This window comes from Pan troglodytes, chromosome X, assembly GCF_028858775.2.
Source record: "Pan troglodytes isolate AG18354 chromosome X, NHGRI_mPanTro3-v2.0_pri, whole genome shotgun sequence".
NCBI lineage: Eukaryota > Metazoa > Chordata > Mammalia > Primates > Hominidae > Pan > Pan troglodytes.
The window spans coordinates 39,840,145-39,864,484 of NC_072421.2; the positions used below are offsets into that span (position 1 = coordinate 39,840,145).

A 24,340-nucleotide genomic window follows, 5' to 3' on the forward strand; every position below is an offset into this window, starting at 1 on the left:
GCAAGTTCTGAGGGACTCTAGGCTAAACTGATGTGGCTACAGATTGGCAGAGGCATTTCAGGGAAGGATCAAGTGATACTTTGGCCTCGACTGATCCCTGGCCCTGAGGAACGGCCAGGCTGTCAAGTCAGAGATTGGCAGCCCCAGTTAGGGAGCAGAGGACTATAGGGGCAGGAAGCCATGGATGTCATCAGAGCTCCTATCACTGGGGCAGGAAGCCATGGATGTCATCAGAGCTCCTATCACTGGAGCAGGGCCTGTATTCAGTTCAGAATCCTGCCTTTTCCCTGCACCCACCAGGAGCTTGTGTCCTTTTGCTTCTGTCTCACCCCTGCCTAAACCTGGTCCATCTTTCCAAAGCATGAACCATTCCTTCCTGTGGCCTCTGCAAACAACGAAACACCAGTGTCATTAGCGTAAGGACACAGAGGCAGGAGCAAAGTTCACAGAAGATTCCAATTCCACCCAGGTATGAATAGGAAATTATCTGTGGAATGGTCTGCTTCCCCTTAGTTACACATGTGGTTTTTATTTCTTGGGGAAAAAAGGCTCCAGGTGTTGTTCTCCAAAATGTCACCCCCCACTCCCGGCCTTGGCAGGCTCCCAACTGCCTAGGTCTATAGAAGTGCCAGTGCTGGAGCCGACAGCTTCCAGCACCTTCCACAGCTGCCACAGCTAACACAAGAGACCTTTTCTACACATTGGCTTTTCTCCCATCAGAAACACTCCAATATTTGTTCTCGCTGCTCCTCGGGGTGGTGTCTCCTTTCTTCACCTGTGGCATCTCCAGGTTGAACAATATTTTTAGGTTTCTCCCCTCTTGTTGTTTAAGAACCCTCACCCTAAAATCTCAGAAAATGTATCTCAGAGGCCTGAGGGGATGCACCCTGGGTCCCGGTGTCTCTGAGCTGATGGCACGGCATCCACTAGTTGGGTTTTTTTGTTATTTTCCTGGTGTTTTGTTTGTAGACATTTTTTTTTTAAAAAATGAAACAGATACCACATCTTTTTCCTTTGGAAAAGTATATTGGGAGGAAAGTGAAATGCTGGGAATATGTGGGTGCACCCTTACAATGAAAACATCTCATTGTAAAAAAATTATAATAGTATCTATTTGAAAGAAATATTGTATGAGTAAAAAAGCAAGATATCGGCTGGGCACAGTGGCTCACACCTGTAATCCCAGCACTTTAGGAGGCTGAGGCGGGTGGATCATTCGAGGTTAAGAGTTTGAGACCAGCCTGGCCAACATGGTGAAAACTCATCTCTACTAAAAATACAAAAATTAGCCGGGTGTGGTGGTGTGCACCTATAATAATCCCAGCTACTCGGGAGGCTGAGCCCTGAGCCTGGGAGGTGGAGGTTGTGGTGAGCCGAGATCGTGCCACTGCATTCCAGCCTGGGTGACAGAGTGAGACCCTGTCTCAAAAAAAAAGCAAGATATCTGGGCAATTGAGATCATCCAATGATGGCAGAGCAATAACCTGCTCTTTTATAGTTACATAAAGTTACATAAAAATTCTTATGAGCACAGCCTCTGCAGCAAGGTGGCAGGGATTGGGATCCCAGCTCTGCTACATACCAGCCATGTGACCTTGAGCAAGTTACTTAATCTCTCTGTGCCTCAGTTTCCTTCTCTGTAATCTGTGGATACTAATAAACTCACCTCTTGGAGTTAACATGAGAATGAAATGAGTTAAGTTTCGTACAGCTGTTGCGACAGTGCCTGGGTGTATAGTAGGCACCAAGCGTTTGTTAAAGAAAACTTCAGAAGAGGGTCACTCTCATAACATCATGTGAGCCGAAACCCAGGGCATGCTGGAAATACAGGAAGTGCTCGCCATTCTTGTTGTTTTGTCCTCACTGACCTTGCCCCATCTCCCTTTCCTTCATGCTCTTCCTTCCACAATAATACCCTCTCATGAGGCCCTTTATGTATTCTACCTCCTTATTTTAAAAGGGAAAAATGAGAAAAAAAGAAATAAAATACAATTCTTGGAAAGCTGGCAGGAGGATTTGCATTTTAATGGCAGAGAAAATGTAAAGTCAAAGGAATGAATCCCTAATTGTAGAATTTGTGGTTGCTGGTGAGGGGACTACTTGGTGGGACAGAGGTGGCAGGATTGGGCAAGATAGGAGAGAAGGACAGAAGATCAACCTGAAATCCCTCCACACAGGCAGTTGCCTACTGGACAAGAAATGCCAGCCCCAGCTATGCTTCCCGTGAGGTCACACCCACTCTGAATGGAAACCCACGCGTGCCCTGGACTGGTTCTTCCAATTATGGAAAAGGCCCCCAAACGTCCCCTGATTGGCATACCACAAAAGCTGAATCTCTGCAATAATGATGATGATAATGGCATTGGTAATAGCCGCGATGCAGCTGTTACTCAGCCGCGTGCATCTTCAGAGTCTCCTGGGGATTGACGGTGTGCTAAGAATAGTCCTGGTACCGGCATTCAAGAATAATCGGCTGACCAAAGTGAACCTCACAAGGTGGGATCCTGCTTGCCAAATGGGCTGCCAGGTGTGAGGGCACGGACTCTGCAATGCTCTACTCTCCTGGGTGGGCTGAGAATGAGTGAGGAGACTTGGCTGTGTGTTCAGGCTGGGGAAATCCTGAAACAAGGGCTGGAGTGAGACTTTTCAAAACTGCAGCACTTGGATTAACCTTGCTGTCAAATTCCACCTGTGTCATAGCTCCTGGGACCTACTCCCTTGTGGACTTTACCATTCAGAGCAGAGGGAGGAGTCAGCTGCATGACCAGTGACTGGCATGGAGAAGATGTAGTGCTGTCAAGACAGGATTAGCTAAAAGTGATAGAAAATGCCAAAGAAGACTGGCTGAAGTTTCTTTCTCTCATAATAAATCAGGTTCAGAGGTGGACGGTTGAGGGCTGAAAAGGTGGCATGACAAAGTCGAAAGGACCAGGCTATTATTGTTATCAATATCATTGTCATTACTATTGTATAATTTGCATGCGGTGAAATACACAGATCCTGATGAATTTTGACAAATGTTTGCACCATGTAATTAACTGCCCAACCAAAAGAGAACATTTCCATCAGCTCAGAAGTTTCCTTGTGCCCCTCTCCAAGTGATTTGACATTTATCACCAGGGAATGGATTTGCCTGCTCTATAATTCCATATAAATGGAGTCATACAGTAGCTATTCCTTTGTTTCTGGCTTCTTTCACTCAATATAATGCTTTTGGGATTTACTGATGTTGCTGTATCAGTAGTTCTTTTTTATTGCTTATTAGTCTTCCATGGTATGAATACACCATAATTTGTTTATTCACCTGTTGATGGACATTTAGGTTTTATCCAGTTTGGGATTATTAGGAAAAAAATTTGTTACCAACATTTGTGTGCAAATCTGTGTGTGGAGATAGGTTTTCATTTCTCTTGGGTAATGAGTGGGAGTAGAATTGCTGAGTATAGTATAGGTACATGTTTAATTTTGTAGGAGATTACCAGTTTTCCAAAGTGATTCTACAATTGAAGGCTCTATCTTGCTCTTCTACCATTAGCCATTCATGACTTCTACCTCATGGTAAAATATGGCTGCTTGAATTCCAGCCATCAGATCCACATTCCAATCCACAAGGAGGAAGATGGAGGAAATTATACGCTTCCCTTGCTTTAATAACATTTCCTGGAAATGTCACACAATACTTCTGCTTACATCCCATTAGTTAGAACTTAGTCCCATGATTGCACCTTGCCGAAAGGGAGGCTGGGACATGTATTTTTTGTTATGGAGACCCACATGCCTAGCTAAAAATTGGGGATCTTATTATTGAGAAAGAAAGTGACATTGGATGTTGGGGGGCAAGAAGCAGCTCTGCTACAGATGAGTGGTCAGAAATTAGTCAGGGATCATTCCTGTCTTGCTTAAGGGTGTTTCTCCAGAACCTATCGTGGACCTTGGCTCATGATATATGCTCTATAAATGTTTGTGACAGGTGGAAGGAGGGAGAGAAGAAGAAAGAGAGAAGTAGCCGTGGCAGCCAGCCTCATGACTCAGGAAAGTTTCCTTGAGGTCACTATGCTCTTCTGACAAGAGTGTTGTTCTTAAAGGACTTTCACCATTCTTCAACTTCTGACATTGTTTCAAAACATCTCTTGGATGCAATCATGACTCAGGAAAGTTTCCTTGAGGTCACTATGCTCTTCTGACAAGAGTGTTGTTCTTAAAGGACTTTCACCATTCTTCAACTTCTGACATTGTTTCAAAACATCTCTTGGATGCAATCATGACTCAGGAAAGTTTCCTTGAGGTCACTATGCTCTTCTGACAAGAGTGTTGTTCTTAAAGGACTTTCACCATTCTTCAACTTCTGACATTGTTTCAAAACATCTCTTGGATGCAATTAAACATCATTGTATGAATTGTCAAGACAGTCTTTCAGTGACTTGTTAGGTAAGGGACTTTTTGACTTTGTTATCTGATAGAGATAGTTTGGGAATTTTGTTTTTCAGTGTGGAATAGAGTGTGTGTGGGTGGGTGTGTGTGTCTGCACAGGAAACCGTCTGAGGACTTTTTCCTGTCAAGAGTCTCACAATTTGTATGGTAATAAACGTGTTGTCATCAAGGGCTTGTGCCTTGGAAATTCGAAATGAAGGCCGAGATGCCTGAGGGGAGGGGAAGAAAAGAGAGCTGGGAGCAAGGTTGTTTCGAAGCCGACTTGTGGCCGTGACAGGCAGCGGGAACTTTTGTGAGAGGCCTCCGTGTTTCCAGCCGGGTGCCCCTTCAGCAAATGAGGGGGTCATCGGGTTATGTTATTTTATGGTACAAAAGCAGATACGGTCCGCTGCCTCCGCTCTACCCTGATAATTTTGTTTTCCTGGCGAGTTTGCCATCAAGGATCTGACATGCCATTAGGTTTTTATCTCTGTTGCCCAAGGAGGGGCAACGGTGAGCAAGGGTCTGCTTTTCATTAAAGTGAGCCTGGTTGCACGAGCACTTCTTTGAACAAAACAACCACGGTTCACGACAAGGTTAGGGGAAGGCGGGGCGGAGGGAAGGTTATTAGTTATTACCTCTGCTTCCTTAGCGGGAGTGGGGGCTTCTCTCTAGCGGGATTTGGCTCCCTCCCTGGGGCGCTGAGAGCTAATTCCACACTCAAGCCATGATCCCCAGGCCCGCCTAAGAAGCGGCGCCTTCTAATCATGCCAAATCATCAGGCTGATTCTGCGACGTCAACTGTTACCCATTAGGGAACAGGCTGACAACAAGAAATGCATTTCACTTCCAGTCTTGGCCCTCCCTGGACTTGTAGTCCAAGGAAGCTCCAGTGATCCTGCTGGGGACACGGGCCTCCTGCCAGCTCTTAAGAGCTTCTGCCAGGGTTTCTCTCCCCAAAGGAAAAAGTGTCTGGGAGGGCCTCTGAGGAAGGGGAAAGGGTGAAGGACACTAGCTGGGAGTCAGTCCAAATTGGCTCTGCCCCATGTGAAAGAGCCTGATACATTCAAGGTCATTGATCCGAATTTGTCCCCGCAAAGCAGAACAAAATGAGCACAGACACACACTCAGTAGCAAGTCTAAGGGGAAAAAAAATATCCTGTAAATCTGTCCATGTTGTTTTCTTTTAAGATGCAGTAGCTAATGTTGGTGTCAGAAAGGGGCCCGGCTGTTTATGGTGCTTACCTAAACAGCCTGCCTGACTTTAAAGTCATTTCTGGCTGCTTCTGCCAACCCAAGTACTCCAGTCCACCTTTTTGTGTCATTCCCATCAGAAAAATCACACCGGTCTGATGCTCACTCTGGCGTGCTGGCCTCCCGTGAAATGCTGTGATCGAGGGTCTCCAGTGGGACTCAGAGACTCCATTCCTCTGCCCCTCCCCCACCATCCTCCTCCACACCCTCCACCCACCCACTGCTGGGTGCGATTTATAAGCAGGGGAATCCCCTTAATCCCATAGATATGTGATTTACTTCACCCAAGAATTCGGAGAGCTGCGTCCTCTCTCGAAAAGTGAATTATAACACCAGCATAGAATATCGATTCCAGACATGTGGAATTTTAATCCCCAAGTTCCCACGAAATGCTTCTGTCCATGGTAAATTGGTCCACCATTTCAGCATGTCCAAACAGGTAGGACAGATGACCCCCTCTGGCCACCAACTCTCAGTCACTGGGGGCAAGGTCAGGGGGTTGCGGGGGAATCTGAGAGCCTTCATCTCACTCTTGTGACTTTGTGTCTGCTCTCAGGTGCTGTGTGCAATTCTATTTTGTATTTCTTGGAACCTAACATCATTTGGGCATTTTTAAATTCCCCTGCTGCCCACAAAGCCAAAGCCAGGCAGCCATCTTCAAAATGTCACCAGCCATTAACCGTGAGCAAGGATGAATTATGCTCACCACCACCATCAGGTGCATTGAGAAGAACAACTCGCGGAGGCAGACTGCCATGTACTGGGGGGAGTTCCAGCTCCAAGCCCTGCCCTGGGCTCTCCCAGGACTGCCAACTCATGTTTCCAGAGACCTTGTGGTTTTATCTGCAAATAGGTTAGGTTTTAATGGGTAGTAAGCACCCATAATATTCCAGGCCCTGTTCCCAGCACCACTTCCACAATAACTCCCCTCACTTCCTTGTCACAAGTGGGAATTGAAAGGCTCAGAGCTGTTGGGTACATTGGTCAAGGTCACACAGCTGGTGAGTGGAAGAAACATGCCTGTTACCAAGATCTATTTTCTATTACATCACACCCAAAGAAGCTTCTGCCAATCTTATGCATGGTTTTCACTGCATGTCTCAATAATATAACCAGTCCCAGGCACCTACATTTTAACGCCAATACAGCTGGAGCTCAGACAGGTTAAGTGACCTGTGCAAACACACACTCATGGAGGGAGAATGGGCTCTGTGACATGTAATGCGACAGATATTTATTGAGCATCCACAAGCTTTGGCTATACACAGCTAAATAAGGCACAGTCACTGCCATCAAAAGACTTGACGGTCACATGGGGGCAGACTGCAACATACGTGATTCTACATAATTCCAAGCACGGAATAGTATCTTATTTGTATTTGTGAGTGTCATGGGATCCCAGGAATGGAGTGAGTCATTCACAGAGGAAGTGACATTTGAGTTGAACCATGAAGGCTGTGGAGGAATGAAGAGGCAGGCATTGAGTAGAATTCTCTGATGGCACACTGCCCCACCCCACAAGCCTTACCCCTGGGGTGGCCAGTTTACTGTGAGCATCAGCAAGTAAATGTCAAACAGCCTGTCCCATCCTCTAACTCAGCACTATACAACAAAACTTTCTATGATAATGGAAATGGTCTAGATCTGTGCTACTCAATATAGTGGCCTCCCAGCCGCAGGTCCCTACTGAACACTTGAAATGTGGCCAGTAGGACTGAGAAACTGATTGTTTTGTTCTATTTACTCTTAATTTATATTTCAATTTAAAAAGCCATATGTGGCCAGTGGCTCCTATAGAGGACAGCACCTGCAGCAGAGAGTGGGACTACAGGCATTAATCTCTGTGCAGGCGATCACTGGACAGTTCTCCATCATCGACAGGCAAAGGGGCAGAAGCATGGGCACAGCCCTCCTAGGGCTAAGTCACAGGGTCCTGTCATAGGTCCAGATGCTCCAACAACCGTTCAGTGCTCCCCAGCATCATGTGATCAGTGGGACTAGGTCTGAGTTGCCACCACATCACCTCCTCCTGGCCCTATAGTCTCTGCTGAGGAGGCTGGAGAAAGGAGGCACTGTGAGAGACCCAGCCCCCATCTCACCTTCTGCTCAATGGTGACCTTCCCCTGGTGACCCTTTCATTGGATGAATGTGTCACAGCTGCCCTGCAGTGAGCAGGAGGGCTGGATGTGGTGCTGGGAAGGCCACCCTTGGTATGAAGCCCTCCTGTCTTCTCTGGGTGCCCCAAGCCCAGGGCTCCAGGATAGAGCTGTCTCCATGCTCACAACAGCAATGAGACTTATAGCAAATGAGACTTATAGCAACTGCATTAGTCCATTTTCTCATTGCTATGAAGAACTACCTGAGGCCAGGCTCGGTGGCTCACCCCTGTAATCCCAGCACTTTGGGAGGCTGAGGCAGGTGGATCACGAGGTCAGGAGATCAAGACCATCTTGGCCAACATGCCGAAACCCCATCTCTACTAAAATACAAAAAATTAGCTGGGCGTGATGGAACGCACCTGTAGTCCCAGCTACTCGATAGGCTGAGGCAGGGGAATGGCTTGAACCCGGGAGATGGAAGTTGCAGTGAGCTGAGATGGCACCACTGCACTCCAGCCTGGCGACACAGCAAGACTCTGTCAAAAAAATAAATAAATAAAAATAAAATAAAATAAAAGAACTACCTGAGACTGGGTGATTTATGAAGAAAAGAGGGTTAATTGACTCCCAGTTCTGCAGGCTGTACAGGAAGCATGGCTGGGGAGGCCTCAGGAAACTTACAATCATGGCAGAAGGCAAAGGGGAAAAAGGGAAAGCAGGTACATCTTCACATGGCGGTACAGGAGAGAGCAAAAGAAGGGAGAAATGCTACACACTTTTAAACAACCAGATCTCATGAGCACTCTGTCTCAAGACAGCACTAGGGGATGGTGCTAAACCATTAGAAACAACCCCCATGATTCAATCACCTCCCACCAGGCCCCACCTCCAACATTGGGAATTACAATTCAACATGAGATTTGTGTGGGGACATAGAGCCAAACCATATCAGCAACTCACCGTGCACCCCAATTAATTAATGCATGTAGCTTTGACTTGTCTTCTTTCCTACACTTTCATTGGGGGAACTATAGAAAATAGTGAAACATGAATAAAGGAAATCTATCCAGAACATGACTCCTTCTTTCCACCTCCACCACTGCCACCCTAGCCAAACTGTCATTGTATCTGCTTTTACAATGGCCCAATCAGTCTGTTCCTCCCTTGCTGATACATAGTCCATCCTCAACAGAGCAGCCAGAGGGATTCTTTAAACCCTAAACCAGATAGAGGCACTCCTTGCCCATAACTCTCCAATACTCCCCATCTTGGTGCAAAAGCTGAAGTCCTTACGAGGTCCTGTGCAGTCTCACAGTCTGCCCCCACTCTTCCTCACCTCTGGCTTCAACTATTACTCTCCTGCTCCCACCAAAGATCTGTCCCAGCTGCACTGGTCTCTTTGCTGCCCCTGGACCATGCCTGGCATAGCCTGCCTCAAGGCCTTTGCACTGGTCCTCTCCCCTGACTGGAGCACTCTTCCCTTAAACAGCCACATAGCCCACTCCTGAGTGTTTTTCATGCCTTTATTCAAATGCCACCTTCCTGGTGAAGTCTTCACTGGACACTTAATTAAATTTGCAATCTCACTCCTCTTCCAATTCCCCATTCATTTCCCCAGATCTCTTTTTCTTCCTAGTCTTATCTCTGTCATACTATAGATTTTGCTTATTTATTTGGTTTATTATCTGTCTTCTTTCACTCGAATGTGAGCTCTATGAAGGCAGGTGGTTTATTTATGCTTTGTACTCTGCTATAGTCACGGTGTCTAGAAAAGTGTCTGATACAATGTAGGCTGTCAATAGATATTTGCGGAATAAATGACTAAAAATCACTGTATCTCTGCACTCAAAGATAACCATTGCTAATGGCTGGTTGTATTTCCTTCTAGACTTTCTTCTATTGAGCCTCATTTTGACTGAGTTAAGTAGGAGTCCTGTGGCCATCAAGAGAGTGCTGAGGAGAGAGGGAGGGACAGCTCTCTCAGGGTCTGTGTCTGCCTGTGATCTCCTTGGTGGAGGCCTGGGCCTCATCCTGGCTGGCCCAGAAATCAACACTTTCAGTTCTCTCAGGGATCATCAGCCTTGGCAGGACTGACCCACATTAACCAAACTCATAAGAACCTGCAGATAGATAAAACCAAAGACCACTTTACTCATTCCTACCCCTTTCCAGTGATTCTGCCCCTCAAGGAACACAGAACACTATGCTGGAAGTCATGGCTGCAGCTGGAGGAGGTGTACTTTGTTGATTGCCCAGAGGGTTGTATTAAGATTTTAGGCACCTTCAAGCACTGAAAAGATTATAGTGTGCTGTACACAATCCCATGTGCTATTCACAATAAAAATAGTGCTCAACTATGAAACAATTACAATGAAAATAATGTTCCGAGTTTTCCCATTATGATAAAGTTAATGCTTTTAAATATATACGTTAAAAATAAAATTGCTTCTTTTAAAAATCATCTTTGTTTCTCCTGCTTTGTTTGTGATCTGGGCATGTTCTTAGGCTTCCTGTGGGACATTCCAGCCAATATAGTTTGGCTCTGTGTCCCCACCCAAATCTCATGTTGAATTGTATTCGCTAATGTTGGGGGAGGAAACTGGTGGGAGGTGATTGATTGGATCAAGGGGGTGGATTTCCCCCTTGAAGTTGTCATGTCAGTGTGATAGTGAGTGAGTTTTCACAAGATCTGGTTGTTTGAAAGTGTATAGCACTTCTCCCTTCACTCTATTCCTCCTGCTCCTGCCACGTAGGTGTGCCTTCTTCCCATTCGCCTTCTGCCATAATTGTATGTTTCCTGAGGCCTCCCCAGGCATGCATCCTGTACATCCTGTGGAATCATGAGCCCATTAAATGCCTTTTCTTTATAAATTACCCAGTCTCAGTATGTCTTTATAGCAGTGTGAGAATGCACTAATACACCAGCTTGGGTTGTTTCTCCAGCTTTTCTCAACCCTTACAAGCAAAATGATCCTGATTTTTCCCTTGGGGGATTGCTTCCCCATTTTCCAGTATGGTTTGTGGAGGTAGACATCCCTTCCACACTCAGGGTTGGGGTCAACTGTGAGAAGCAATTTGGTGGGACTTCTGAGAAAGCCCGTGGGTAGTGTGATGTGAACGTGCTTTAAGATCTGGTGCTGGGTAGCATTTGGTTATCATAATGAGGTACTTTGGACAAGTGGGGGCCACCATGTGTAATTGTAGTCAAAATGGAATAATACAGAGAAAAGAGATAAAGAGAAACCAGGTTTTTGGTAGCACGATTTTTGTGCTGCTGGGTCAAACTGTGCCTGAAAACAACATTTCTGCTCAACTTTTTTTTCAGTTATGTGAGCCAATTCTCTTGTGGTTTAAGTTGGTTTGAGTTGAGTCTTCTGACATTTAAAATCAAAAGATTCCTAACAGATATACCTTGGAAACATGAATCATAGCACAGAGAAATGAACAGACTTCAGCACCCTTTTAGATAGATTAAGACTGACACATTCTAACATTTTAGACTCTATGAAGACTGCCTATTTTCTGTTGAAAGATATATTTGATTGTTTTATAATTCATCCGATTCCTTTATATACTCCATGAGGGCCATTTTGTGTCTGTTTTGTTCATTGCTGTTTCCTCAGCACCTAAAACAATGACTGGCCCTTAGTAGACACTCCATAAGTGTTTAGTGCCTGCCTGCCTGAATGAATGAATGAAACTGAGACACAGATAAAGTGACATGCCCAAAGTCACATAGCTAACTACTGAGATAGTAAGGTGGGGAATCCACCATATTATCCTAGCAACATACTTGTAAACATTCTTAACTCATCAGAAAGAGAAGAAAGAACTAATATTTGTTGTTGTCCTTTCCTTGGCCAGATGTAATTTGAGTGTCTTCACACTGTCTTATTATTCTATGTGAATCCCCCACCATACACATACAATATCAAGAGGTGGGTAAGATTACTGTCATTTTACAAGTGAGAAAACTGAGGTACAGAGATTTAAGTTTCTTCCCAAAGATCACAAAGCTACTATAGCAGAAAACAGCTCAGCTTAAAAGAGTTCCGATATGGAAAGCACTTGCAATGGTGCCTATGACATTGGTCAGCTCGCAGAAGATTCTACAGATAGCTAACGCCATGCATACCAGGCAGGTTTTTTACCACATTCCCTTTCAGAGACTGACATTTTGTGACATTGATCCCTAATCTAGAGGAGACAGATTTCCCTGCACAAATTACATGCATGTGGATAGGCGGGAAAAGAATACCCAGTGGTGTGGCAGTTGCGATGTCATCATCCATGTGAGCTCTATGCTGGTATGTGCGAATGTGAACAGGAGCATTGTGTACTCAAAGGCACGTGTGTGAGTGTGTCTGTGTGTGTGTGTGTGTGTCTTTTCACATAGATGATCTCAGAACTGTAGGACTATTATTTCTGGGGCCCTACCCTGGTGCAGTGTAAACACATCACAATAAAAAGAAGTGACAGAATCTTCTGGTCACATCGAACCATGCAGATGTGTACCCAGCATGGCCACAATTTCAGCAGAGCATGCAATACTACTTCTCTGAACATAAAATGGCAGAGGAGCCTGGACACTAGTGTCTAGGGTAACTGACCATACACCAGAACAGACACTTGCCCCTATGTTCTCTCTAAGTAGTATTAATTCACACACCCTGATCAGTCCTGTTACTTGTCCTGGCTCCCTGTGTGCTCAAAGCAGCTTTATTTAGTAACACCTGGGGGATCCTTGAGGATAACCCAAATATGCCACTGTGGCATATCCCAAAGTGGCATATTTGTGAGTGGCATATTCTACTACCCTTCAGAGGCAACATTACAACCATGTGGAAGACCACCGCATGGGAAAGAGGTGCAAATCCAAAACCTTTGCATGGGGAAGAGAAATAGGCTAATCATTGAATATAAGCATAACTACATAATTTTTAAACCATCGCAGAGGAATCCATAAACAATGGGAAAGAACAAAAATACGTTGGGAAAAGGCCTCCAACATAATTTGCATATATAGGGTTAATACTTATAAACCTTATGTTCTATGGGAAAGGCCCTGTGGGGAAGGGCCCTGTGGGGACCAGGAACCACAGTGACACTGTCATGCTTTGTATCCTAGGAAAAGCCTCTCCACTCTCTGGGCCTTGGAATCCTCATTGGGGGAATGGGGCGGTTAGATTACAGAATTTCTAAGCTCCTTCATTCTACAGTACTAAAGCAGAAATTTCTAGGCGTGGAAATAAGGAAATACTATGGCCATGGCTCTTCAAACTAGGGGGCTTAGGATCTGGTGGGAATTGTCCACTGAAGGGTACCCCTAATACAGATGGCTGCTCTAGGCCCTCTGGCCTTGGTTTGGAGGCTACCAATTTGGTGTGCTGAGGAGAAGGTAGAAGGAAAACTAGAAGGTGGTGAGGGAAGGGTAGAATGCAAAGGCTTCACAAACACTGACTCATGTCGGAGTCTGCCTGGTTCCTCCCCACTTTGCAGGGGAAGCATAAAAGTGTGTGTGTATGTTTTTTAAACCCACTCAGGTCAGGAGAAATGCAGAAAGTAAACATCTAAGAGAAAGAAAAGATTGCTTTCCTTTGTGATTTTTCTTCCTTTGAGCAAAGCGCCCCAGAATGTATTGCAAAGGGCGGGGCAGGGGGTGAGGAGAGAGCTGTTAGCACTCCCTTCGTGCCTTTGAAGGCAGCAGGCCTCTGTAAACAGAAGTGACTTCTGACTTCTCACGGCTCTAAAAATAATCAGAGTGTGGGGGGTTCTAAATCAGGAACAAAGAAGAAACAAAGGGTTAATGAGAGGACACAAGTTTGATGTCTTATTGCATAAACACAGAGCCAGCTAGGAACAAAGGCGTCAGAAGCTGGCCTTCGCCAGAAGGTAACCAGCACAGCTTTTAGCCCTTGAAATTCTGCACATTGCTATTTCTTCCTCACATTTGCAAAGGGCACCTCACACCCTGCTCTCTGCGCCAGCCCCTCTCTAAAGTGTGCTGCTGGCAGGGAGTTGGCCCTTTCATCTATCTCAGGACCCTTCCCCTATAGCTTCACCCCTCTCCCCTCACCCTGATCAATGCTTTCCTGTAAGATCTAACTCATACTAACTTGCAAGTGACTGATATGGCCCTAGCAGCAGCTCATGTTTACCATGGGGCTCACTTTCTCTATGCTCTGTGCATGACCTCGCTGCGACTCACATCACCACTAAGTATTATTACCACATGCACGTTAAAGCAAAGAGGATGGAGAATTGCTCTAACTTCCCCCACAGTCCCAAATCCAGTGGATGGTGGAACTGCAATCCTAAACCTCAAGCAATCAGGTGCCAGAGCCCAAACCCTTAACCCTCATTCCCCTGCATTTCAAGGCAAAGAATTAAGTAGTGGGGAGTTATCTAGAAGCCGAAAGCCAGGGTAGAAACCTAGGGCTGACATTGTAAGGCAGTGATTCCCTTTGACTCAAAAACCTATCTCAAAAGGTCGCTCCCGTTGTCTAGTTTTAATGAACTTCGAGGGAGGTCCACTCAGCACCACCTCAGCCCCACATACTGTGCCAGGCTCTTTAAGGCATTCAGCACACACAGCCATTAGCTGTTTGCAGTCCAACAAGTCAGTTTCTGTTTGGACCAAATGTCATGCACTACCCATCATGCTGCATGTGTAAAGATATGCCTTCTGGGGTTGGGGGAAATAGGGAAAGAAAAATGTGGGGATTGGAAAAGCCAGCTTATAAAAGAGTATTGCGAGTCTCTTTCCTAATCCCATGTAACTAGCATATCACAGTTCCTGGCATAAAGGAAGCACTCCAAGAATACATATTGATTGAAAGCATAAAGGAATGAATGAGTGAACAAACAAATGAACTAATAAACTGACACATAGCTACCTTCCTTCTTTTCTTCTCTTATGTTCTCGAAATCATCATCAATATTCCCTCGACATCTAATGTGCACACCTGTCAGATAGGGGCGCAGGTTCCGGCTGTGTAGATCTGGGCTAGGGCCTGAGATTGTACACATCTAACCAGCTCCCAGGTGATGCTGTTGCTCCTGCTGATCCGTGGACCACACTTTGAGTATCAAGGGTCTAGTACACCTGTGTCTTACTCATGGCTGCTGTCACAGTTCAACGTCATTAAAGGTCTCGTCTGTTCCATGGAATTATTTGCATTAAACTTTTGCAGCCATTTTATCAGTGTGTTTTTGTTTTTACTGTAGTTTTGGTCTAAGGTACACAGTACAGTACTGTATGTTAAAATTCCACCTGTGTTGCCTTTTACCTCCCACTTGTACCAGAGGTGGATTTCCCATGAAGCTAATGAAGCTTAAACCTCAGATCCCCTCACTATATGGACCCTGTTCCACATCCTCAGGCACAGATAGCAATATCTTTTCACAGTTATAAAATTTTGTGAATTTCCAAAATTAAAAGTATTTTGCAGTTTTTAAAGAGGGTCCCCCAATTTGTACAAACCTCAGGTCCCACATAAACCTGGCTCCACTCCTGCACTTGCTCTACTATATTTCTTAGAGTAGATACACATTTTTCTTGTACTCATGTCTCTGTCAAACACAGGAAAATAAAGGAAAAGACAGCCATGAGTTTTAGGAAATGTGAAAGAGTGAAATTCTCAGAGGATACACTTGTATATTTAAATATGCAAACATTTAGCTCTGATTTATGGTTTCTGCTGTCCACCCAGCCCTTGTATGCATTTGCATTGGCAACCACTAATCTGGCCTTTGGTAAGAAGCATTACAAAGAAAAAATGTTTCACTTTGTCATCCCATTACCTGTAGAAGTTCATGGAACCCATCAGCCTTGGTCTCCTGGACAAACAGGCTCAGTTAGCATCCTCACCTGTTCAGGGAGGAGGCCATGATTCTATGACACCGTTGCACAGTGTAGACTACCATGTCAGTAAATAGTATCTGCTCCATTTATTGGATTATCACAAGTACGGGTGATAATACCACAAACCTCAAGACAGCTGGCTCCATCAAAGTCTGTGCAGCCATGTGGTACCTTCAACCAGTTCTACTAAACCTTGGCCACACCTTGGAACCACCTGGGGAGCTTTAAAACATATTTTTGCTTGGGTCACATCCCCAAAGATTATTCCGATTTAATCAGCCTGAGATGTGGTCTGGGCAATGACATTTTTTTAAAGCTTCCCAGGCAATTGCAATGTGAAGCCAAGGGTGAGAGTCACTGCCTGAGTCCATCTGATCTGGGGAGAACGCTAGAACCCTGTTACCCAAGGTGTGGTTCTCAGATCAGACCAGCAGCATCGGCATCACCAGGCAGCATACTAGAAATGGAGAATTCCACTCACACCTATAATCCCAGCACTTTGGGAGGCCAAGGCAGGCGGATCACCTGAGGTCAGAAGTTCGAGGCCAGCCTGGCCAACATGGCAAAACCCCATCTCTGCTAAAAATACAAAAATTAGCTGGGCATGGTGGAGTGCACCTGTAATCCCAGCTACTAGGGAGGCTGAGGCAGGAGAATCGCTTGAATCCAGGAAACGGAGGTTGCAGTGAGCCGAGCCGAGATGGTGCCAGGGCACTCCAGCCTGGGTGACAGAGCAAGACTCCGTCTCAAAAAAAAAGAAAGAAAAAAAGAAAAGAAAAGAAGAATTCCATATTCCAAGCCCCGTCCCAGACCTACCCAATCAGAATCTGCATTTTGTCAAGATTCCCAGGGGATTTGCCTGCCCAGTAGATTTTGAGAAGCACTGCCTTAGAAACCGTCAGTTTCTGGATCAGCCTCCTCTATTTCCAGATGCAGAAATTGGAAATCAATCACGTGAAATGATTTTAGCCAAGCTCCCCAAGAAGCCAGCTGGAGTCCCAGGTCTCCCATCCTCCAGCTTCAGCCAGATTTCATCCTCTCCCTCAGCTGGACTTCGTGCCATTTTAGAAGGATATCAAGAGTTAGAGGCATAGGTCCCATTTCTGAGTTGCAGAAACTACACAGTTTACTGCAGAATTTCTGGCTTTTTCTTGCTAGGGGGAAAATATGTCTCGGTAAGCTCCATTATGTATTCTGGGTATATGCAATGAGTTTGTCTTGAGACATATTTATGCTTGAGAATATTATGTATTCTCTTTATATACCATGCAAGGTTAAACTTTTTGAAAATTTGTATTTGCTTTTTATCACCCAGACATATAAGCAATTTACAGCCAGGCCTGATGGATTGGAATCAGATGGCAAAACCCGGATTAACCCCATGGATCCTGATGGCCATTGGTCAGTCCTTGCTATCCATGATATTTTCACCTGAGTGAATGCATTAAAGGCTTTCCTTTTAAGATAAATATGCAGGTGGGTATCGTTTTTGCAAAGCAGGCACTTCCTCTTGCTGCTTTAAGTTCATCCAGCACTTTTTTCAAAGACAGACATATTGAAACAGTCATACGCTGAATAATTCATGTGGAAAAATTGGGGGGAGAGCTAAGTAGAGGTGACTTGTGAGATATTCTTACTTGCTGGTGTTAAAAGATGGAGATTCCTTGTATTACATAATTGCTATTCACCAGAAATGCAGTGGTTGAGGCAGGTTAGGGATCCTTCATGAGGCCCCTTTTGCACCAATCCTTCGGTCACTCAACAAACTCTTACTAGTTATCTTTTAGAAATAAAAGATACTCTGAGTACACAGGCATATTTGAAGACCATCATGTAAACTGGCCTGGCCCAGGGAGGTCTGGTAACACACCAATAGAAGCTTCCTGACAAACACAAGACTTTATCACACGTGCACATGCATGGGTGCAGGCACAAACCCCCCAGCCACTAGTGTGATCTATCACCTACAATCTTTGCCAGGCCCAAAGAGGGTCTTTATGTGCAAATCCCTGGCCAAGGGTGGTCCTACAGAACCGCTCAGCATTCACCCAGGTGCAAAAGCCAGCCAGAGGATGAATCATTATTATTTTTTTAATCAAGTAAAAGACCCAGGTGTAGCAGCAGCCCAGCTTTCTAATATCACTGTGGCTTTGATAAATATGTCCCATTCCTTGATAACTTTTCCAAATCCTTTAATATCCTGCAGCTCAGTCCCTGATGTCTGGCTGTCGCAAAAATGTGTGAAGGGAGACCAAATGTCAATAAAATCTCCCTGCCTGCCTCAACCCAGTACATAATCAGCTCCAAGGTAAATAAATGGTAAGTTAGTTATCTGCTGCCAGGGAGGGGAGGCCTCTGGGCTTATCTGGCTTTCATTTTTGCCTTCCTATGGAGCTGACCAAAACGTCTTCTTATTCCACTCTCTTCTGGGGGAGGGTGTTGAATTTTTTCCTCTTTTTTCCTTTTTTTTCCCTTTCCCCTTGGAGGGACAGACTGCTTTGCTTTTCTGAAATGGCTGTCCACTTTATGCTTCGCTCTCCTCAACTCCATTAAATCACCTTTCATCACATTAAATACAGGTCTTCAGGGTGGTCAGAGAGCTTCGCTCTGAGGGATGATGTTATAATAAGGGCAACGTGTATGAAAATCATTTTTCAGCTCAATCCCAGGCAGGCCACAAGGAGAGGGGAGGCACTACGTGTGTCTCACTTGAGACAGGAGCCAGGTTCCTGAAGAGATGTTTCATCTATTCCTTCCTTCCTTCATTCATTCGCAAACACATAACAGAGCACCACTATGTGGCAGGTTATAGGAATTTATCAGTGAACAAAAGAGACCAAGATATCCCTTCCCTCATGGAGCTTCCATGAGTAGGACGCATTGGAAAGCCTCTTAGGGAACATGCTTAACATCAGATTCACAGAACAGAAGAGGGGCTGCTTTGAAAATTTTAAGATGTGGCTGCCTATAAATTGCTCCTACTCCAGTGCCAAAGTGTGGTATTCTTCCAGGAGACACCCTTTCTTTCTAGTTAAACCGTTCTTTTTTTCTATGAGCCATCATTTTTCTCCAAGAGCAATTGTCCTTGGAAGGGATTAGCTGTTATCACTCTCTAGCACCGTAGTGTGAATTTATTTATTGGCTTCCCTTCCTGCCTAGATAGGAGGGCCTCCAGGGCTGCCAAAAGACAGAAAAATCATGAAAAGGCAGCAACAAGAGAGACTGAGGACAATTTGGGCCAGTGTGTCTCCACACAGTCCCCTGGGGCCACCTGTTAAAGAGCTGGATTCTTCATCCCCCACCGGGCCCCACTGCACAAAGATCCCACTCCATAGCCTAAGAGCCCCTGCATAGGAACTTCCCACTAAACAACCCAGGGGCATTAAAGGAACTCTTCAGGAAATAGGCCAAATGGTGTTGAGGTTCTCCAAGCTCAGATAACTTATAGCTCCCCTTCCTCCTGGTGGTGACAACTCCCCACTGTTACTTAGCCTGGGGTACTGCACTCTCCTAGGTTGGCACCTTTTTATTAAAGGCATACTCTATTTGAGTGAGCCATCTGTTTGCTGTCCAGACTTAGAGCCATACAGGGGACAAAAAAGGAAGTAGAGAGACCAATCCTAGGACTAGAGTCTGGGCACAAGTGAAAAAAAGTGGGTACCTGCAAAGCCTGATGGAAGGCAATCTCTTTACATTTAGTGGACTTATGCATGTCCATAAAATGCAGATTCCTCCCTCATAGCCCCTTCTGACTCAGCAGGTCTGACCAGAGTCCTGGGAATATGGATTTTTAACAAGTACCAAAGATGATGCTAAAGCTGATGGCCTGTGTACCACAATTTCATACCTATTGATTTAATAAGTCCCAACTCAGCATGGTTACTCCCTTTTGCTGCAATTCCATTCTCCTTTCCACTTGTATTCTTCCGTTTTCACGCTGCTGATAAAGACATATGTGAGACCAGGTAATTTATAAAGAAAAAGAGGTTTAATGGACTCACAGTTCCACGTGGCTGGGGAGGCCTCACGATCATGGTGGAAGGCAAAAGGTACGTCTTACATGGCGGCCGACAAGAGAGAAAATGAAAGCCAAGCAAAAAGGGAAACCCCTTATAAAACCATCAGATCTCATGAGACTTAGTCACTACCACAAGAACAGTATGGGGGAAATCGCCCCCATGATTCAATTATGTCCCACCAGGTTTCTCCCACAACACATGGGGATTATGGGAGTCACAAATCAAGATCAGATTTGGGTGGAGACACAGCCAAACCATATCACCATTCTATCTAAAATCTCTACCACCAGTCACTAGCAATTTAAACAACAGATGAATAGCAATAAAGTACAGGAGAGTAAAGAAGAGCTAAGGAAAGAACTATTCAGTTTATATGCAGAATTTAGACAAAATGTAAAGGAGCCAGGACTTGTTGGGCTTAAATATAAAACTTTTTAATCCCTGATCTTTCCTGGCAAAATACTGTCAAAGTAATAAGTGGCCTCCAGGCTGCCAGTAAAACATGGACTCAGAGTACGGTCAGATCAAGGGGACTGCCATAAGACCCTCTGTTGAGATTTCAATAGATAGAATGCAATGTCTTTTAGATCATCTCATGTAGACAAAATGTCTTCTATGAATCTTAAGGATGCTGTTCCACAGCCCTTGCTTGCAGCCCCCATATCTCTACCCATCACCAATATACAGTGTGACAAAAAGCTCAGAGAGGTTAAGTAATCTGTCCATAGTCACACAGGTATTAGTGACAGGGGCAGACTTTGAACCCGAGAAGATTGACTTCTACACTTTGACCCAAGACAAACTATTGACTCCCTGAGAGAGATGGGTTCCCTTAAGTATCAGTCCTCAAGGTCTTTTAGTTTATTTCATATGTGTATTAGTTGATTTTCATGCTGCTAATAAAGGCATACCTGAAACTGGGAACAAAATAAAGGTTTAATTGGACTTACAGTTCCACGTGGCTGGGGAAGCCTCAGAATCACGGCGGGAGGTGAAAGGCTCTTCTTACATGATGGCAGCAAGAGAAAATGAGGAAGAAGCAAAAGCAGAAACTGCTGATAAACCCATTGGATTTCATGAGACTTAGTCACTATCACCAGAATAGCATGGGAAAGACCAGCTTCCATGATTCAATTACCTCCCCCTGGGTCCCTCCCACAACATGTGGGAATTCGGAGAAATACAATTCAAGTTGAGATTTTGGTGGAGACACAGCCAAACCATATCATTCCACCCCTGGCCCCTCCAAATCTCATGTCCTCACGTTTCCAAACCAATCATGCCTTTCCAACAGTCCTCCAACATCTTAACTCATGTCAGCATTAACCCAATAGTCCAGTCCCAAGTCTCATCTGAGACAAGGCAAGTTCCTTCTACCTATGAGGCTGTAAAATCAAAAGCAAGCTAGTTACTTCTTAGATACAATGAAGGTACAGGTATTGGGTAAATATAGCCATTCTAAATGGGAGAAATTGGCCAAAATAAAGGGGTTACAGGGCCCATGCAAGTCTGAAATCCAGTGGGGCAGTCAAATTTTAAAGTTCCAAAATGATTTGCTTTGACTCCAGTCTCCCATCCAGGTCACGCTGATGTAAGAGGTGTGTTCCCATGGTCGTGGGCAGCTCCCCCACTGTGGCTTTGCAGGGTACAGCCTCTCTCCTGGCTGCTTTCACGGGCTGGTGTTGAGTGTCTGTGGCTTTTCCAGGCACAAAGTGAAAGCTGTTGGTGGATTTACCATTCTGGGGTCTGGAGGATGGTGGCCCTCTTCTCACAGCACCACTAGGCAGTGCCCCAGTAGGGACTCTGTGTGGGGGCTCTGACCCCACAACCCCACATTTCCCTTCTGCACTGCACTAGCATACATTCTCCGTGAGGACCCTGCTCCTGCAGCAAACTTTTATCTGGGCATCCAGGTATTTCCATACATCTTCTGAAATCTAGGCAGAGGTTCCCAAACCTCAATTCTTGACTTCTATGCACTCACAGGTTCAATGCCTTGTGGAAACTGCCAAGGCTTGGGGCTTCCATCCTCTGAAGCCATAGCCCGAGCTCTATGTTGGCCCCTTTCAGCCATAGCTGGAGGGGCTGGGACACAGGGCACTAAGTCCCTAGGCTGCACACAGCATTGAGACCCTGGACCTGGCTCATAAAACCACATTTTCCTCCTGGGCCTCTGGGCCTGTGATAGGAGGGGCTGCTGTGAAGGTCTCTGACATGGCCTGGAGACATTTTTCCTATGGTCTTGGGGATTAACATTAGGCTCCTTGCTACTTATGCAAATTTCTGCAGACGGCTTGAATTGCTCCTCAAAAAAATGGGTTTTTCTTTTCTACTGCATTGTTGGGCTGCAAATTTTTTGAACTTTTATGCTGTTTCCTTTTTAAAATTGAGTGCTTTTAACAGCACCCAAGTCACCTTTTGAATGTTTTGCTGCTTAGAAATTTCTTCCACCAGTTACTGTAAATCATCTTTCTCAAGTTCAAAATTCCACAGATCTCTAGGGCAAGGGCAAAATGTCTCCAGTCTCTTTGCTAAAATATAACAAGAGTCACTTTTGCTTGAGTTCCCAACAAGTTCCTGATCTCCATCTGAGGCCACCTTAGCCTGGACCTTATTGTTCATATTACTATCAACATATTGGGCAAAGCCATTCAATGAGTCTCTAGGAGGTTCCAAACTTTCCCATATTTTCCTGTCTTCTGAGCCCTTCAAACTGTTCCAACCTCTGCCTGTTACCCAGCTTCCACATTTTCGGCTATCTTTTCAGCAATGCCCTACTCTATGGGTACCAATGTACTGTATTAGTCTGTTTTCATGCTGCTGATAAAGGCATACCCGAAACTGGGAACAAAAAAAGGTTTAATTGGACTTATAGTTCCACATGGCTGGGGAGTCCTCAGAATCATGGTGGGAGGTGAAAGGCTCTTCTTACATTGCAGTGGCAAGAGAAAATGAGGAAGAAGCAAAAGCGGAAACCCCTGATAAACCCATTAGATCTCATGAGACTTAGTCACTATCACAAGAGTAGCATGGGAGAGACCGGCACCCATGATTCAATTACCTCCCCCTGGGTCCCTCCCACAACAAGTGGGAATTCTGGGAGATAAAATTCAAGTTGAGATTTTGGTGGGGACACAGCCAAACCCTATCAATACGCATTTCATGTTATTTATTGCAATATTCTTTGAACTTTCACCCTGTCAGAGAATGAATTGAACCAGAGTTGATGTTTTAAAATTTGCACAGATGTTTTCATGAACTATCATGAATCACCTTCCATCATGTTTACCTACTGTAGGATGATGAGATGATGTTGCGTAGGGGTGGGAAGGAACAGGACATGGGCCCCACTGCTGCCCTCTTTCCTTGCTGTCCTTACCCTCAGAATTCTCACTGTGCTCTCTTCAGTGACTTTGCTCATGCCAGCCCTGCCATTAGAGCTGCCTTTTCACTGCATATAACAAGCAGGTGGGTAACTAATCACCTTCAAAAACGTAGTGGCTTAAAACAACAATCATTTTATTATGCTCAGAGATTCTGTGGGTCAGAAATTCAGACATGGCATGGCAAAGATGGTTTATTTCTGCTATAGGATGTTTGAAGCCTCATCTGGGAAGACTCAAGCCTAAGGATGACTTGCAGCTGGGGAGTGCAATCTGGAATCACCTGAGGGTTCCTAGTCCCATGTCTGATTCCTGGGTTGGGAGGACTCAAAGACTGCCAGGCAGACACCTACAGAAGGAAGTCCACATAGCTTGGGCTTCCTCACAGCATGGTGGCCTCAGAATAGTTAGGCTTCTTACATAGCAGCTCAGAGCTCATGGGCCTCCTATGCAAGTGATTTAGCAAATAAGGGGGAAGCTGCATGGCCATTTTATGGTCCAGTCTCAGCATCATTTCCCTTGGATTCTATTGATTGAAGCAGTCATAAACCGACCACTCCATATTCAAGAAGGGACATAGACCCCCACCTCTCAATGGGAGGAGGGTCAAGGACACCTTATAGAAGAGTCTGTGGCTCAAGGGATATTGCTGGCTGCCATCTTTGGAAAATAGTCTGTTAGTCTGACCTCTGATCACAATTCATAGAATCCTACCCAACTTTCCTTGCCTAGATCAAGCCTCCTCCTCCAGGAAGCCTTCTCTGATTACCAAAGTCCACCTTAACTCCTATTTTCTGTGTATCACTTCTATTTAATATCACAGAGCAGTCGTAGTATTAATAGTAATAGTACAGCTAATGTTTTGAGGCATTGAAAACTAATTTAGATTAACTCGTGAAATCATCAAGACAATCCCTTAAGATAGGGGCTCCTACTATCACCCTTTTATAGTTGAAGAATGTGAAGCCCAGAGAAGTTAGATTACTTGTCAAAGTCACACAAAGCCAGAATTTGAACTCAGGCAATCAGCCCCAGAGTCTGACCTCCGCCCCTCCTCCTATTCTGCCTCTCAGTAGCTCTTACTGATCATAGTTCATTTTTCCCCCAGCCAGACTGAAACAGCTACAACCCTTGGCCACAGTCCCTGAAACGGTGCTAGACTCACTCACATTCTCATTGAGGGATTTCTAAATGGATGTACATTAGTGCCAGCAAGCCCCTACCCCAGAACTGAACACGTTCCTAAGAGCCAGTGTGCATGTTTGTGCAGGTGGCCTGCTGACTCCAGCCTGGCCGAGCCGGGAGGACAGA

The 24,340-nt window shown here is 45.1% G+C and overlaps 1 long non-coding RNA gene across 1 annotated transcript in view; it reads right to left on the minus strand.

Annotated features, from left to right (window-relative positions):
- Nucleotides 1–20,679, minus strand: part of LOC134809334 (uncharacterized) — a 33,776-nt gene extending 13,097 nt beyond the window's left edge. Inside the window, exon 1 of the long non-coding RNA XR_010154792.1 lies at nucleotides 20,597–20,679. This is a non-coding gene — a long non-coding RNA (uncharacterized LOC134809334). The remainder of the gene's footprint in view (nucleotides 1–20,596) is intronic.
- Nucleotides 20,680–24,340: the final 3,661 nt, after the last annotated feature.